The 16,880-nt window shown below is 46.5% G+C and overlaps 1 long non-coding RNA gene across 1 annotated transcript in view; it reads left to right on the top strand.

Moving 5' to 3' along the window:
* The window catches only part of LOC138510866 (uncharacterized), a 97,947-nt gene that overhangs the window by 30,253 nt on the left and 50,814 nt on the right, over positions 1-16,880 (top strand). The window contains exon 2 of the long non-coding RNA XR_011280437.1: positions 12,560-12,712. This is a non-coding gene — a long non-coding RNA (uncharacterized lncRNA). The remainder of the gene's footprint in view (positions 1-12,559; positions 12,713-16,880) is intronic.

The raw sequence follows: 16,880 nt of genomic DNA on the forward strand, positions 1-16,880 counted from the left end.
TCACACTGGTACATGTGCTTGGACTCGTGAACACAACTTTCTCTCAAACACAGTTTGATTTTTCTGTTTGGTTAAATTCAGCTGTTGGCATTTGCCAATTTCTTCTACATTGCAGGTCATAAAGTAACACACATCGCCTTGAGTTATAGTGTATGTTATAATACGTGCCAAGTTCCTCCACTTGCAATCTGTTTCCTGGCAAAACCTGCAGTACTCATAGACTGAAAGGGATAGTCTAATATCGGAATCCTGAACCAAAGAATCATTGTGCGTGATGCCAAAAATGTGCTTTAGAACCGGAACTGGTGTCGGTACCGCTACTAAACATGTAGTCAGCAAAGCTTCTGCATGTTGCACGTCAGTAAGGCAAAAGTGTGTAATGTTGAGTACTTGCTGTGCCAAATATGCCCACGTATTCTCTGTTTGAGTAATAATCGGGGAAAATTTTTGTCGTCCTAAAGACATCTGTTCTATAGCTGGCATCAACGTTGTTTGCGTCTGCACCTGACGTGATTTTCGCATTCCACAAATCCATTTCTTCAGTCTGGCTGGCTTTTCGGCATCGGCATAGGGCTGCTTTTGGACATCATTGCTCATCGTCATCGGTTTCCCCTGGATCGCTGTCACAGATGCAACATGTTTCGTGGGAAGCAGCATACCATTTGACTCTCAAACGGAGTCCATTTAGTCCCACAATTACACCAGCCAGACACAGGATCTACAAAGCAAACCCAGAAAAGAGATATCAGTGTTGCACATCACTCTCTCAGGTAACATTTGTCTGCGTGCACATACTGCCATTTCTTTCTACCGGGCTCCATCACTAAGACTACCTGGTCTTTGCCTGATGCAATAACATCTGCGGGCACCGGTGAGGCCACCTGGTCTTTCAACCCACACCTTTGCACCCGGTACCATACTGTCCGAAGATCCAAAACCACGATCCCCACGGGTAGTTAACACTGTAGGAGGCTCCCCCTTTTTAATCATGGGCAACTTCACTGGAACAATAATCAACTGGGCCACCCGGTCGCCCTTATGGATCGGTAACAATTGGTCCTCACTATTCATCAAGATTACTTTGATCTCGCCTTGATAATCAGCATCAATGACCCCTCCCAGCACTTGAACTCCCTTCAATGCTAAGCCAGATCTAGGGGCAATCCATCCCAATTGCTCTGGAGGAATGTGTACCCCAATTCCTGTTCCAATCACAACAATCCCTCTTGTGTCTAATCTGATTTCCTCATGAAAATGCAAGTCTACCCCTGCTGACTCTGGAGTCGCCTGACAGGGAGCTAAAGAACCCCGGGTAATTTCCCAATACAATAGGGTTTCTCTAACTGAGTTGGGTTGAATCTGTAAAGCAGGGATCATTAGCCGCATCAAAGGAGTTTCATGATTATTCACAGGCCTATTGTTTAACACTTGCACTGCATCAAACACACGATCACGCCAGCCTGCTAAACTGCCATCTCCAGATTTGCGCAGCTGTTCTTTCAACAAACCATTAATTTGTTCAATGAATCCTGAAGCTGCAGGGTAATAGAGCATGTGGTAGAGCCATTCAATACTCTTTTCCTGACAGTAGTCCTGGATTAATTTGCCTTTGAAGTGTGACCCATTGTCACTTTGAATCTGCAAAGGCACCCCGTAATGTAACGTGATTTGATCCAACAACTTAATGGAGTTCAGTTGTGTGGCACGTTTGCACGGTAAAACCATCATGTATCCAGAGTATGTATCCACAATAGTGCATGCATACTTACAGCCTTTACTGATTGGCAGGGGACCGATGTAATCGATCTGCCAAATTTGACCTGGTAATTTTCCTCTTCGCAACGTACCCTGGACAATCTGAGGGATAGGCCTGTGCTGTTGGAGTTGGCACACTGGACATTGCAAAATGATTGTTTTCACTACCTCTAAAGGAATACTGATTCCTCGAGCTTGTGCCCACCTGGTAGTAGCCTTTTCGCCAAGGTGCCCACATTTCTGGTGAGCCCACTTGGCCAAACCATCCGAATCGTCCTCCTGAGCCTCCGCATCCACAGATGAAATCTTGGTGTGTTCATCTGCAACAGAATTAAACCAACGTTCTAATGAGTCTGCAGCACAATGCGTCCACATGATACACAGTGACTTCACTTTGTGATAACATCTCAGCAATATCTTGCCACAGTTCTTTTCCCCACAACTCTTTTGAATGAATCATCCACCCATTCTTTTGCCAGGTTGGCAGCCACACCACCAATCCAATCGCCACTGACCATGAATCTGTGTACAAATGACATCGACCAGGGGTCTCTTGTTTCAATGCTTGGTAAACTGCGTAAAGTTCTGCAAACTGACTGCTCTTCCCTTTCCCTGATGTTGTCAAAATCTTTTTTGTCTTGGGATTGTAAGACACTGCTTTCCAGTATCGCTCGGTTCCCACATATCGGGCCGAGCCATCTGTAAACCAGGCATGTTCTGTCTGCTCTACGGTCAGATCGCCATAAGGTACTCCCCATTTCACGGGAGATTGGCGTTTTTCAGACACTTCCGGTAGTATGTAATCTGAGGGTGGCATGTTGGCCACTTGCTCATGTAATTTGGCAACCCCACCCTTCCCTGATTTGGCTCTGTCTTGAATGTACCATTTCCATTTGATTATGCCGGCTTCTTGAGCGTGTCCTATTCTGTGTGTTTTAGGAGAGCTCAGCACCCATTGCATAATCGGGATTTCAGGCCTCATCAACACATCATGCCCCACTGTCATTTGCTCAGTATTGACCAGGGCCCAATAACATGCCAGCAACTGCTTCTCGAACGGAGTGGATGAGTTACCAGCATCGGGCAACTTACGACTCCAGAACCCCAATGGTACACGTTTCCTGTCCTGTTTCTGCCACACACTCCAGTTGGCGTAATTGTCTTGCACAGACACATTCAATTCCACTTCGCCTTCCTTCAATGGCCATAGATCAAGCACCTGCTGCACAGTGTCTTTCGCCAAATCAAATGCTTTTTGCTGCTCCTCCCCCCACTGAAACTCATATTTCTTTCAGGTCACTTTGTAGAGGGGAGCCAGTATCTGCCCTAAATGGGGAATGTGCTGTCTCCAAAACCCAAACAGCCCTATGAACTGCTGAGCTTGCTTTTTGTTCAATGGAGTGGTGAACTCAAGGATTTTCTGTCGGGCCTTCGGCACCATCTCTCGATGCCCATTATGCCACTGAATCCCTAGGAATATCACTGTCTCAGCTGGCCCTTGAATTTTGTTAGGGTTAATCTCCCACCCTTCCTTCTTCAATCCTTCCATAATGACTTCTTACCCTGAATCAAAATATCATCAATATAATGAGAGATTTGAATGTCAGGTTTACACGGTATCTTATCTAAGTGCTCTGCCACCAGCCGGTGACAGATAGTCGGGCTATGTATGTACCCCATAGGTAACCTTATGAAGGTGTACTGACGCCCGCTCCAAGAAAATGCAAACTGTTCTTGGCACTCTTCAGCAATTGGCACAGAGATAAATGCCTAGGCTAAATCTACCACTGCATACCAGGTCCCCACAAACTTTTGGACATTCTCAATCAAGGTAATGGCATCTGGAACTGCGGGCACCAAGGGAGGAGTGTGTTTGTTTAATTTGCGGTAATCCAACGTCATCCTCCAAGACCCGTCCCCTTTTTTGACAGGCCAGAGTGGGTTGTTCCTCGCGGTAGTAATAGGGAATAACACACCCGACTCTACGTACTCTTTGATGGTGTCTGAAATTTCCTTGTGCCCGCCGGGAATGCGGTATTGCTTCATCGTGACCCACTTGGTCACCAGAGGCACTTGCACTGGGGGCATCTTCAATTTGCCTATGGTAATGGGTGTGCAGGTCAATGCACTCACCCCAAACAGATACGTTTTACCTCCAAGTCCCAAGGTCAATCCTTCTAGAATGTCAAAGCCAATTATATATTCGGATATCGGGACAATCAACACTTGGTATTTCTTCCTAGTTATATTGCCTATTTTGATATCCACTTCTGTTTGTACCGCGGGAGTCTCCTTCCCCCCTAGCCCGGTAATGGTAATAAAGTGTCTGCCTTTGAATCGTGTTGGATTTCCATGAATCAGAGAGGCCTCCGCCCCGGTGTCTATCAATGCTCGCAACATTTGTGTATTTCCCGGCCCCCAAAAAATCTTGACATTAACTTGGGGCCACCTATCAACTTTTATGCGAGCGGACGCTGCCGGGGCTTGGCCATAACCCTAGTCAAATTTTGAATGCGTGTGACCTGACTCTGCCTTTAACGTCACACTCACCACCTTCCTCAAATCAGCATATGTTGGCTGGTACGGGGAAGGTGTCCCCATAGGCCCTTCTTCCTGTTCTTCCTCAGGAGGGGCGGAAGGTGAGGTGTCCCTCTGTGGCTTAGTCACTACCTGTTTCTTGACCTGTTTATAGCGCTCTTTGCCGCAATCCCTCTCTTTTTGTATAGTTCATACATTACCCTGGTTTCAATGCCATCAATTTCTTCTCGTGGCACACCATCTTTCAACAAAGCCAAAAACATGTCCTTTCTGGACACTCGGGAGTCTCTACTGTCTTGCCTCCTGCCTTCAGTTCTTCTCTCACTACGCCCCTCTCTCTCTCAGGCCTTGTCATCACTCTTGTCCCACTCTCCTAAGTCTGCCAATTGCCGGATGGCATCCACTACTTTATCAGTGGGTTTGCCCATCATACCTCCGAGCAAAGTCATAATGACACTTTTGTATGCGGGCGGTGCAGTTCTGATCACCATATTCCTGGTTGAAACTGAAAGCGGCACGACCCCCATGTGTCCTAGAGCATCTAAATAAATTTCCTCCTTCATAGCATGCTCTCTCACCTTTTCAATCACCTCTTTCAAGGTTTACCACTTCTTTTCCTCTCTAGGCCAATCTGTGGTAATGGGGTATTTACGGTTACATGCCTGGGCTGCCAGGTTCAACAAAGACACCTGTGAATCTTTCCCATTGTCATCAGGGGGTGGCCCTGCCCTTAAGACCTCCTGTACATTGGTGTCAGTTGACAAAGGCAAAAAGCGCGGTGAGTCTGTGGAATCTACCAACAACCCTGCGGCACCCCCATCTAGCAATCTCACCATCCATGTCAGTAAAGGTTCCCCTGACTTTTGCCTCGAACGAGTAATGATTTCCCCAACCTCAATCTGGGTGTAATCTTCCAGCGTGGTTAAATCCACAACCCCGCATGCAGGATTCTGCGGGTGGGATCCGGCACGCCGTCTCCTAACCGGCTTCACTGCCACTGTCTTTTGCTTCAGTTTTGCCTTAGAATCAGACTCCTTTGCTGAGCTACTCTCTGGGCTTGTTGAGTCAAAAATGTCTCCATCCCACTTATCAGGTTCCCAATCCACACCTGCAGTAGCGATTACAGTTGCCACTTTCCTTTGGTTGACCCCCCTCGCCTCTTTTTATACTTATAGCTAGCTACCCTAACCATGGCACGCTCTGCCACAGCTTGATACTTATCAGCTTTGTCTTTAAAAAGTTTAATCTGAATTTCCTGCATCAAAGCTATTTGCTGCTTGGCAGCTAACTCTTTTTCCAATTGTAAAATATGCTCTGTCATTTCCACGGTTTTCTGAAGCATTTTCCTATAGGCATGCAGGAGGACCCACCCCCGCCTGCCCAATGCAATGCATTCCCGTCCCCTTTCTACTGAAATCTGCTCTAAACAAAGCATTACTTCTGTTAGAGCAGCTTCTCCCAAACTAGAGTCCTATGTTTCGCTCAGACCCGCTCCGCACGACCACACCTGGGCTAATTTATCAAATGGGCTTTTAGCCCAACCTGGAATCATAACCTCGGGTTCACCGCCAGTGGGAACACCCTTTTTCCTGAACAAACTATTCATCATTACAGTAATTTGCAAAACCTCTTTAAAAAAAATGTTTTCTTTCCACACTGCAATCACTCGCGCAGCCACGCACACACAAAAAAAAACATATTAACACAGTCCAACACTCCCTGCCAAATGAAAACAAACTTTCGCTTGCAATGAAAGCAAAGCCTATCTGCGTTCAAACAGATTCTTTAATATTTGGAAACAATTCATCACAAATATCCTGCTTACAGCGCCAAAATGTATTGCTCGCAACAGTGCACTGACAATTATTTATCACCAGTACATTTGCAGAGCAAAGAAATTACTTTGAACGCAGGTAGACGGAGCAATAACTCACAACCAGATATGCAGTTAGCAAAATAATGAGCACTGATACAGCTATTTATTCATAGCTAAGAAGCAACAAGTGATAAAACAGAAATAAATCACAGAAAAGATAGAGAATTCAAAAGAAGATACATCACCATGGGCATAGCTGAATCCCTCATCTCGCCAGAAGCAGCTGAAAGACCCCGGTAACAGCCAGGCAGAGAGCACCACAGCCCACAGGAAGGTCGGAACAAGGCGTCCCCCCTCCTACTGAGGTCTTTGTGTTTTTTCCACCTGACCTCTCCAGAGCTTCCCATATATACATGCCCTCCTCAAAAAGGGGTGGCAATTTTTCGAACCTTCTGGCATTAGCACTTGCGCATTGCTGAGTGACCGTTGGTTGCCGGCCGGATCAACCGACAGTAACCCCCAAGGAGCAAAGCTTCCCTCTTCTAAAACACCACGGAAAACAATTGCATAACTCATAGCCAGACATAACAAAACCAGCCTTCCCAGCACAAAGTCATTGACCGAGGTCTGCATACCAGGCTCAGCAACAAATAACATTGAAAGCATGTCTTTTAGCAAAGCAAGTGTAGTTTTCACTGAGGCATGGAATAAATATCCATTGTAGCTCTGAGTGCCCCCAGAATGCACTGCGCATCAGCGCCATGTTTTAGCTCAAGCATAACAACCTGCTAACAGCAAGTCAGAGGAAGCAAGACCCAGTTGGGGGACACTCATACAATTATCATGCAGGTATAATCTGGTGAAACCAACGCATTACTTTTGGGAAGAGGCACAACCTAATCACAGGAGAGTAATACACCTTCACATCTAGTTTCTATTAGACTGGAAAAACAGTGGCCAAGGAAGAAAAGATGTTAACCATACTTTTAAGAAAAGTGCATCACACATCCAAGGTAAGTAAGAACTTTTTTTAACTGTTCACTCTTAGAGTTCCAGTTACCAACCAACTCTGTTACAAGTAAGTAACTTTTAAACACTTATTTTCTTTTCTAGGCAAAAGGCCCAAACCCGTCAAAGTCTTTCCCTGGTTCTTGGAGCATGAGTGTTCTCAGTGGCAGAAGGGGGGGGGGTCACTAGGGACTAATGAGCAACAGACAGTGTCAGATTAGGTTCTTTAGTAGCAAAAGTCAGAGTTCCTTTAGGAAAACTGAGCAAACATGTGAGTACTTTACTTCTAGAGTTAGAAGAGAGTCCAGGGGCATTGCAGAAGACACTCTAGCAGGATTCTAGCAGTGGGACTGGGTGCACTGGATGAGAGGCTTCCCCATCACAGAAAACACCCCACAGCTACACAGCAATCCCAACAGGCTTAAGGTAAGTGCAGACCAAAGCCAACACAGTACCTCAGCATTGAAGAAGATATTGCAGCAGGAGGACTTCAGGATCTGCAGCCAAAACCCCAGTCAGTGGATTCCTTGTCGTGGTGACTGAAAACAAGACCTCAGCAGGGATCAATGAAGAAGGCTCTAGGCAAGGTTTCCCTCACAGCTGAATGTGGCAAATTTGGCGCCTTTTCAAGGAGCTCAGAAGAAGACGGAAAATCGCAGTTGAAATCTCATCGTTACAAAGGTCCAGCAGTCTGGTGAGGGGACTTTTTGGACTCGATTCGTGTCTCTGGAGATCCACCAGGATGCCCACGAAGTGTCAGCAAGATTCGGAATTTGGAAGACCATGCAGCGCATAGTGGCTTGAGGTCCAAGGGTATTGAGGTATGCGTGGGATGGCTCAAAATTCAGGTCTTCTGTGGGTCTCACCAGGCTCTGGGTCACAGTCATCGTTTCCGGAGTCCCCATGTCGATTGGAAGGAAGGGCTGCAGCAGGTTTGGGTTACACAGCACGCTCTCTGGTCGGTGGAAATCGTCTCAGCCGCTTTGCCTTCATCTTCCTCTTCAGTTTAAGTTACAGTGGTCGACTACCCTTCACCTTCCAGGTTCGGAGTATTTATCAGGAATTACAACACAACCTCTGCATTCTCTCCCTTCATTTTACAAGAAGGGGCGGTATGGTTGTCCAATCAGGACAGCCAGCCCCCCACTGGAATTTGTCCCCATTCAGGCAAGGTGGAAGACAAAGGGCTGTAGAGTTTTGGACTCCTCTCTCTCTTCCTGCCCTCACAGACAGACTGGAGCTTGGGTGGGGAGTCCAGGGGACTCCCGCTGAAGATATAAATCACACAAGGAAATGTCCCATCCTGGATGTCAGGGGAAGGAACAAGAAATGACAAGAAACACTAAAATGGCAAAAAAAGAAGACAGGGGCCATTTTGGTAAAATTAGCACTCTTAGGTGCCTTTACTGCAGCTGTGAACACAGCCCACATTAAAGGTGCACCAAATTAATACAAGGTATCACTGCCACCAGCCATTGAAGGTAAGCTTGTCCCTGTAACAGAATTGTTACAGTTTTAATGTGAAAGGGGATACATTGTATCTCCCCAGCACTCCACATAAGGTGGGGTGTGCTGGTTTCACGGAATAAAATGGAAAAGGGATCCAAAGATCCTTTCTACCCTTGGGAACTGCAGTTCTCTCAAGGTTAGCAAAAGAAAGTTAAAAGGGGAGCCCCTAGGGCCACCCAGCAACAACAGGCACGTATTGCCAATAAGTTGTTAAAGAGGATAACTATATAAAGACACCATGGAGAGTCAAAAAAATGACACCCATAAAAAGAGTCAAAGATTTTGTGAGCGTGGAAAAAGATTCCCACTCACTGAGGTATTAAGGAAAAATATCCCACTAGTAAAGCAAAAGGTTCTGGAGTTGAGCCAGGTCAGGAAGATTTACCACTTCTGTGAAAACCTTACCTAACAGTTGTACTGACAGCCGGGGTAGTGCACAGAAGGGTCCCAAAATGGTAAGTGTTCTTTTTTTGCATTTCTTGCCCCTTCTTGATCCTTCTTCTGCCGTGTTGGGTGAGGGGGCTTCTGATTTTACTTTTGTCTTCGGTGGTGATCCTTTGTGAAGCCTGCAAAGACTCCATTGTCTCTGTGAGGACAGCAAATGGGGGAGGCCCCCGAAACTCCAATGTTCTTTGTCTTCTGGTGTGCCTGCCTGGAACTAGATCCAACAGGGGGACTGGCTGTCCTGTAAGGACACCCAGAGTATGAATTGTGCGTGGATGCGGATTGGCTGGGTTCCTGCATAAAATACATAAATCTAGAGGCTGAAGGTAAACTGATCCCTGGAACGCACCCTCGCGCATTGAAACACTTGTGTATAGGTGCGTTATAAATGCCATACCATATCTTATCATAACTGAAGAATCGACGAGCAAGAAGAGGAGAGAATCCCGCCGTCGTTTCCAGGTGACCAGAGATGCCTTCTGTGTAATCACATCTGTCCGACCCCTTATTCCAAGCATCAGGATAACTCAGAGGAGCATGACTCTCCCCTTTAGATTAGTGGGAACAATCAGTCTTGAGACGACCTGCATTTTCAGCAATCCCACAACAAGCTGTGACCTTCACCGGTGGCAAACCGCCAATACCCTGGGACCTGCAATCATGCATCATCTTCAGAAGATCGAATAATCCCAAAACCTAGACTATTCTCTCTCTTTGCCTTAAAATGGAAATCACCCTATGAAGTCTTTCTTTCTACAGTATAGTATTTCTTCTATTCCAATCACAGTTAGAACAGCAGGCCCGGCCAAACCAACAAAAAACCCCACGCCCTAGTTTTTAACAAATGAAATAAGACTCACCATGGCAAATCCCATCATAAGTAACAAACATAACTGGTGACTGATGCTCATCAAACACCTACAATTCAGACCACTGCAGAATGAATTTCAATAACGGATATTGAAGTCTTAATAAAAGTTCATTTTGAGAGCCCAAGGGACCTCGTAAATGCACGTATGTAAATTTAGGATGACCAAGTGCATGGCCCATCTTCTGTTGGGGGCGCAATTTATCACCCTAAATCCCCAGAAACAAACAGCGCCTCCATCTGCTGACCCCGAGTTGAATAAGAGCCGGCATACTTTACCATTGGAGAAACCTACAGCTATTGTCAGAGATGCGCTAGCAACGTTTATGACCGTCTGGAACCCGGTTCTTGAATATAGGAAAAATGACTATAATGGCCTGACCTTAGGCTTTGTGTGGCGAACTTAATAGATAGGCCTGATATGAAGTGAACCAATCGCTGGATGCCCTTCTGGTGCTGTTCCCTTATAGTATAGAATGCAGTGATTTCTGAAAGGGGGAGGGAGCACAGAGGAGGGGAGGAGGGGACTTGCTCACATATGTTTGTTGTTGAATTGATTGGATTGTACACGTGTACACGTGAGTGGAAAATATTGCAGAAAATCGATTAAAACAGTTTCTTTAAAAAAAGAAAAAGACAAAAGTTCCGTTTACTAAAATAATCTTTAAATTCTTGAGAATAATACATTGTAATTTACAAAGTGTGAGCCTTTGCCATTTGCTCCTAAACTATATCGACAATTCAGTGGAAATTAATGTCACTGTTTGCTCCTGCAGGAGATAAACAGTTGCAATGGTCAATCCAAGATTATTCTCTTCATAGAATGTTTCTTTGAAGGCTTTCACATTGACTAGTTGGTTGGACTAAGTCAAGAATCTGGAGTTGCATTTGGCTCACGTGGCGCTGCCCTCGGCACACAAGGCTGACATCAGTCAAAACTGATCAGAGCCCCCATGGTACCCATTTCTCCTGCACCATTAGAAGCCAGGGAGGTGTCTGGCCTTGCAAATGGTGGCTGTGCATTTGGTGAGTGCAACCCCTGCTGTAGGAGGAATGAGCACTGATGGATCAGAGCCCCCATGGTACCCATTTCTCCTGCACCATTAGAAGCCAGGGAGGTGTCCGGCCTTGCAAATGGTGGCTGTGCATTTGGTGAGTGCAACCCCTGCTGTAGGAGGAATGAGCACTGATGGATCAGAGCCCCCATGGTACCCATTTCTCCTGCACCATTAGAAGCCAGGGAGGTGTCCGGCCTTGCAAATGGTGGCTGTGCATTTGGTGAGTGCAACCCCTGCTGTAGGAGGAATGAGCACTGATGGATCAGAGCCCCCATGGTCCTCGTTTCCCCTGCAGCAGCAGTGGGCAGGGAGGCGTCCGGCCAGGGTACACAGCAACTGCCCGCATCCTTCTTGTAACACAGCAATATAGTCCTTTCTCTATTTTTGTTCCGAGGCTTAAAATGTGCGTTTTTCAGAGCTTGCATTACAAGTTATGTTTCCTGTAGCCCTTCCGGCGTCGATCTACATAAACATCTTTTAATTATAAAAATGACACCGACACAGAAGGGCAGGCATAAGGGTGGCCCGGAATTTATTTTTTTTATCGCTCAGGGGCCCTTGGTATAAAAACTTTGAAGACCATTGTGTAATACCTTTTTGTTAGGAAGTTGGAAATGTGCAACGTAGAAAGGAGACTTGACTCAGCGTAAAATTAAATGACTAAAATGGGACTGCAAACATCTCTTTCACGCTATTGATTAATTGCAATGTTTTTATTTATAAAACTCCTATTCGAGGTTATTACCTGGTATGCAGGAAAGGGAGCATCCTTTCAGAAACGCACCCCAGCTTTAGGGCAGGCGTGCCGTCTTGCATACATTCGCTCGTCTTTGCGACGGAAGAAGGCATACATTAGTGGGTGACGCTCTTAATCAGAAGCAGATGGACTTTATAGGGGCTTTATTGAAGTTACGGCAGCATTCGACCGAGTTACCCGGTCCAAGCTGCGGAATAAATTGATCCATTGGGGCACGGTAAGGGTCTTTTGATGATGCTGATTCTATTACTACAAGGGTTAGTATGGGGACCATGGGAGTACATACTAGACCCCTCGTGATTGCCCATGGGCTTCAGCAAAGGTGTGTCCTGGCCCCAATGCGATTTAATTAACACCTGACAGATAATCGGCTTTCTTTTTCTCCGAAGATTGAGGACACCCCTATATACAGTGGGTGGCCTACGCTGACGACATTGCCTATAAAGGAAGCTATCTTCTTTTCATCCATATCTGTTTGATAATGCCCTTGAGATTAATACGAGTAACACCAATCTTTTATGGCTTAGTTATGTATGTGGCTTCAGTATTGTTTCCACCTTGCCCCCTTCTTTAGGGGGATATATTTCTGAATTTGGGGGACCGGCTTTCTGCTGCTACAGAAGTCCTTACATGTAGTGAAATGGCCGCACATTGTCTTCATGTGACTGGAAAAGCACTTAAGTCCTCTGCCTCTATTACTCAGTTCTCTTTCCTCTGCACTTAACTCTTTCTTTTCCAGTGCCACGACCTCTCTTGTGCTTCACTCTTTCTTTCATTTAGCCATTATTTCTGTTTTTGTTCCCCAGAGATAATTCAGCCACGGGGCACGTTCCCATAGCACCCCAGAGACGTGACGCTGGGCGGCCACCATGGGGAACTACTGCGTTACCCTCGTCAATGAGACCCCCTACGAGTTCAGCTATGGTCGATCCTATCTGGGGAGCGACTGGGATATTCGGGTGAGTAGTCAACCAGATTGCTGCGGGGGGTATCTGTCTGCTGTGAGATATGTGAGCAAGCCGCAGATACACATCTGAATCCTGGCTGGACAAAGAATTGCATTTAGCCGAAGAAATTAAGCACAATTGGGTTGGAAAATACTGTCTATTAAAGAAGGAAAATAAACTATGTTTAAAAAACAGCTAGGAAATATTTTCTTTCTGGACCTTTCTCTCCACAGGTTCCTATTGGACAGCATTTCTTTCTGTCTGTTTTGAACCCTGTCTTGACCTTTTGGAGGTCATTAAAGTCTTCTGCTGTCAGTAGTGAGAGACTAAAGGCCTCCTCACGAGTCTGGTGGTATCCCAACGGTAATACCGCCAGGATACCTCCAGCACTATTAGCATTACTGCTACTCGGTCCAGCGCTGGTAGCACCGTATCACGAGTAGTGGCTGGGCAGTTAAGCCCCTTTCCCCATTGGGTGCATTGGACCCAATTGGGTTTGTCGGCACTATTACTGTGCAGTAATAGTGTGCGGTAATTGCGCCTAAAATGGGCAGAAAACAGGATGGTTACCTTCAGCAAAAAGCTGGAGGTAAAACTCCATACTTTCCGCCCAACTCATGATAAAACCAGCCCTTAAATGCGTTACCACCGCATTTAAGGGGTACCGCCCAACTCATGATGAGGCCCTACGTCTGCACACATCGCCTTACAGTAAAGTTGGCTTTTTGGTTACTTTGACAATGTGCCTAAAACAAGCTGGTGGCAGCTGAGTGATTTTTACAGTTTTTGTGATATTTTTCTACTGCAATTTTACATTTACAGCAAATTGCTACTAAAGTTGTCTCGTACCCTAAAATGCCCACGATATTTCCACGAGATTTTCTCTTGTTCTTTGGCCATCTTGTCCAGTGGACTTCTTTCCTGCCTTCTCAGGTCAGGATTTGCCATATACAGTAATCCCTTTCCCGGGGAAAGCAGCAAAGCAGGCAAGTGGGCTTTGTGTGCGTGAGCCAGATCAGGGAGCTGGGACTGTCTGGTCCCATGCCACATCCTCTTGTGCCCGAAGGTCTGTTGCTGGACAGAAGTGATGCCCAGTGGTTGTCCAGGATTGAAGGGTGCGATCATTACCATTGTTGGTCTTGGCCTAGACTACAGCCTGCATCTTGGATAAAAGGAGGGCTCCTGCAGCTAATCGACAAATCATCGTTGGAACCGTTCTACAAAGAAGAGCAGCCGGCTGATAGCGGCAAGGGATTGCTCGCCTGCTGTACATCAATAGTGAAGCCTGTGGAGCCATAGGCGGGGGGTATACCAGGGCCGCACCGTTACTTGATCACTGCTGATTCTCTGTTTGGGAGACTCCACTAGGTGTTGGAGACTCCTTCATTTTAACGTTCTTTATAGCAACATAGCAAAGAACAAACTCAAGAAACTCTCGCAACAGAGCAAAATGGACCAATCGACAAAGAACAATCTTCTGCCCTCCCAACCCTCGGCCTTGAATGTTTCAGCCGTAGGGTCTCGCATACAGTCATAATGGGAGCTAATGCTCAATCGCGAACCTTTGTGGAGGAAAAGATAAATGGGTTGTCTTTTGAGGGATCCTTCCTCTGCCAAGACTTCCGCCATCTGTCCTCGAGAGTGGGGGAGGCGGAATAGCGGATATCGGATTCGGAGCATGCCATAAGACAGATGGAGAAGCATCTGTCCCTCAGAAACTTAAATCTTTGGAAGACAGGACTGAGGATAGTGAAGGACGATCAAAACTGACCAACCTCTGCATCCTAGGGCTGCCAGGGAAGGAAGAAGGGCCCTTAAAGAACCTTTTCTGGATCAGCGGTTGACTGATCTCATGTCACCAAAGTTGTCCAACCTCTTTTCAATAGAAAGAGCCCACTGAATTCCTGCAGCTAGTCCAGTACCTGGTGCTCCTCCATGCACCGTGATTGCTAAACGATTGAACTATAGAGATAGAGATGCCTTGTCACAGATGGCTAGGTTCCGCTCGCCCAATCTCCTATAATGGTTCCAGAATTGGATTTTCTTTCCAGATTATACCATGGAAGTACAGTGAGTGCGGCAGTCCTTTTACTCTATAAAGAAGAAGCTGATCTCTCGGGGCATCAAATACGCACCCTCTTCTTTCCTGCACAGTTGAAAGCATATCAGGGGGCAAATACTCTGCTTTTCAACATTCCCTGAGAGGCGTGGGATTGGTTTGAGAACCAAATCCAGGCAGAACCAGTCTCGAAAGCAATCTCACGATGGTTGCGGCAGACGGTACCACCCTCTACTCCACCGAACAACCAAGTGCCAGCTCTGTTGAGGACACACAGGATGCTCATGGAATGTCAGGCAACAGATGAATCTGTGCTCCACTTTTGATGTTTGTTTTTTTCCAGTTTCTCTGGCTTTCAGGCATGACCAGTCTCTTCCCACTTATGTAATTTCAACTAGAACGGCCTTGGCGCCATCAAAGGGTCTGAATATGTTCTTGACTTTGCTATAACTGTTTCAGCGGCTCCCCGCACACGGTTGATCTAGTTTGCTCCTATATACTACACACAGCATTAGGGCAACAGGTGCTTCAGTTGAGGGTGAAGTGCGGGGTAGTGGGGATTGTCAACATCTGTTGGTTTACCTATATTGCTTGGCTGAATTGCTTGAAGTTTAAGTTGGGTGGGTGCTTCTTTCCCTCCTGGGTGGGGGTTCGGGTTTTCGCAGTGCTCGATCTTTTTCATGGATCTCCAGGGGTGGTGGGGTGGCACATGATGGGGCGGTCTCTCTGTTAACATGGAATGTGAAGGGGCCTGTGCTCTAGCATTAAACGTGGCTGGTGCTGCAGTTTCTTAATAGGTATTTGCCAGATTTTGACCTTCTCACAGAAACTCACCTGGCTGGGTCGGAAGGCAAGTTCTTCATGAGAACTAAGTACAAAACGGCCTTTCATGCCCGATTCCCTAGGGGAACCCTAGGCGCACTGATTCTCATACACAAAAGGGCCCCCTTTAAACATATTGAGTTATGGCCAGACTCCCGGGGACGATTTGTCTTGATCAGGGGGGAGCTGTGTGGGGCAGTTCCATGCATTGTGGCAGTTTATGCACCCCCGCCTGTCACGCTGGAACTACTGAATGATCTCTGGGTGATGTCAGTACACAGTCAGGTTGATTTGTGGGTTTTAGGCTGGGATTTCAATGATGTTATGGATGTAGGTTTGGACCGAAGCTGCAATGTAGTAGGAACCCCAATGTGCCCACAATATAATAGTCACAGGCTTCTCTCGGCTCAGTGTTTGGCTAGAGGGATTTCGGATCACTCACCGCTTCTCATTGAATTGAAAAGTGGGCGCAGAAAGCCCACAGCGGTGTGGTGATTGAACACGTAGTATTTAACTTTCCCTGAATTCACAGAGGCTATTTCGCGCACTACATCGGAATACTTTGCCATTAATGAAGGCTCAATGGACAACCCAGTTGCTTTGTGGGAGCCATAGAAAGCGGTTCTCAAGGGTGAGTCTGGCTTCTTGGTGTTGGCAAAACAGAATCAGCACACATTGGCAGTGAGGGAGGCAGAACCGTCCTCAAGAGTGGCCGAGGAGGATTTCCTAGCCTCCGGATCCCATATGGCACGGGAGGCCCTCCTGAAGGCCCAGCATATGCTTCGTAATGTAGCTTTGGACAAAGCTAAGCAGGCACGCTGGGTAAGCGCAGTCAGATTCATGAATCTGGTGACAAATCGAGTCAAATGTTTGCATGGCTGGAAAGGCGGGTTAGGGGAATTGGTTATGTAAGACTCTGCAGGATGGTAAAGGGGAGGTTTTAATGGGAGATGCTGAAATTGTCAAAACATTCGCTGCATATTATGAGTCATTATACTGTAACTCGAGGGAACATCGCTTATTCGTGGGGCTGAAGAAAGTCTAGCCGACGGTTTATTAGGGGTAATCGGCTCCTTAATTCATCCGGGCCAATGTGGGTTCATGCCTATTCAATCAACGCACATGTATATACGTAGAGGGCATCTGGCCATAAGTCAAGCACCCTTGATAAAGGAACTCTTGGCTCTTCTTTCAGTGGACTTTGAGAAGTCTTTTGGCTCTCTTTATTGGGATTCCGTACTGAAAATTATGGAAGACATGGGTTTGAGGAGGAACTTTGTGGGCTGGATACATTTGCTC

This window comes from Ambystoma mexicanum, chromosome 6p (genome assembly GCF_040938575.1).
Source record: "Ambystoma mexicanum isolate Mex_15411 chromosome 6p, UKY_AmexF1_1, whole genome shotgun sequence".
Classification (NCBI taxonomy): Eukaryota; Metazoa; Chordata; class Amphibia; order Caudata; family Ambystomatidae; genus Ambystoma; species Ambystoma mexicanum.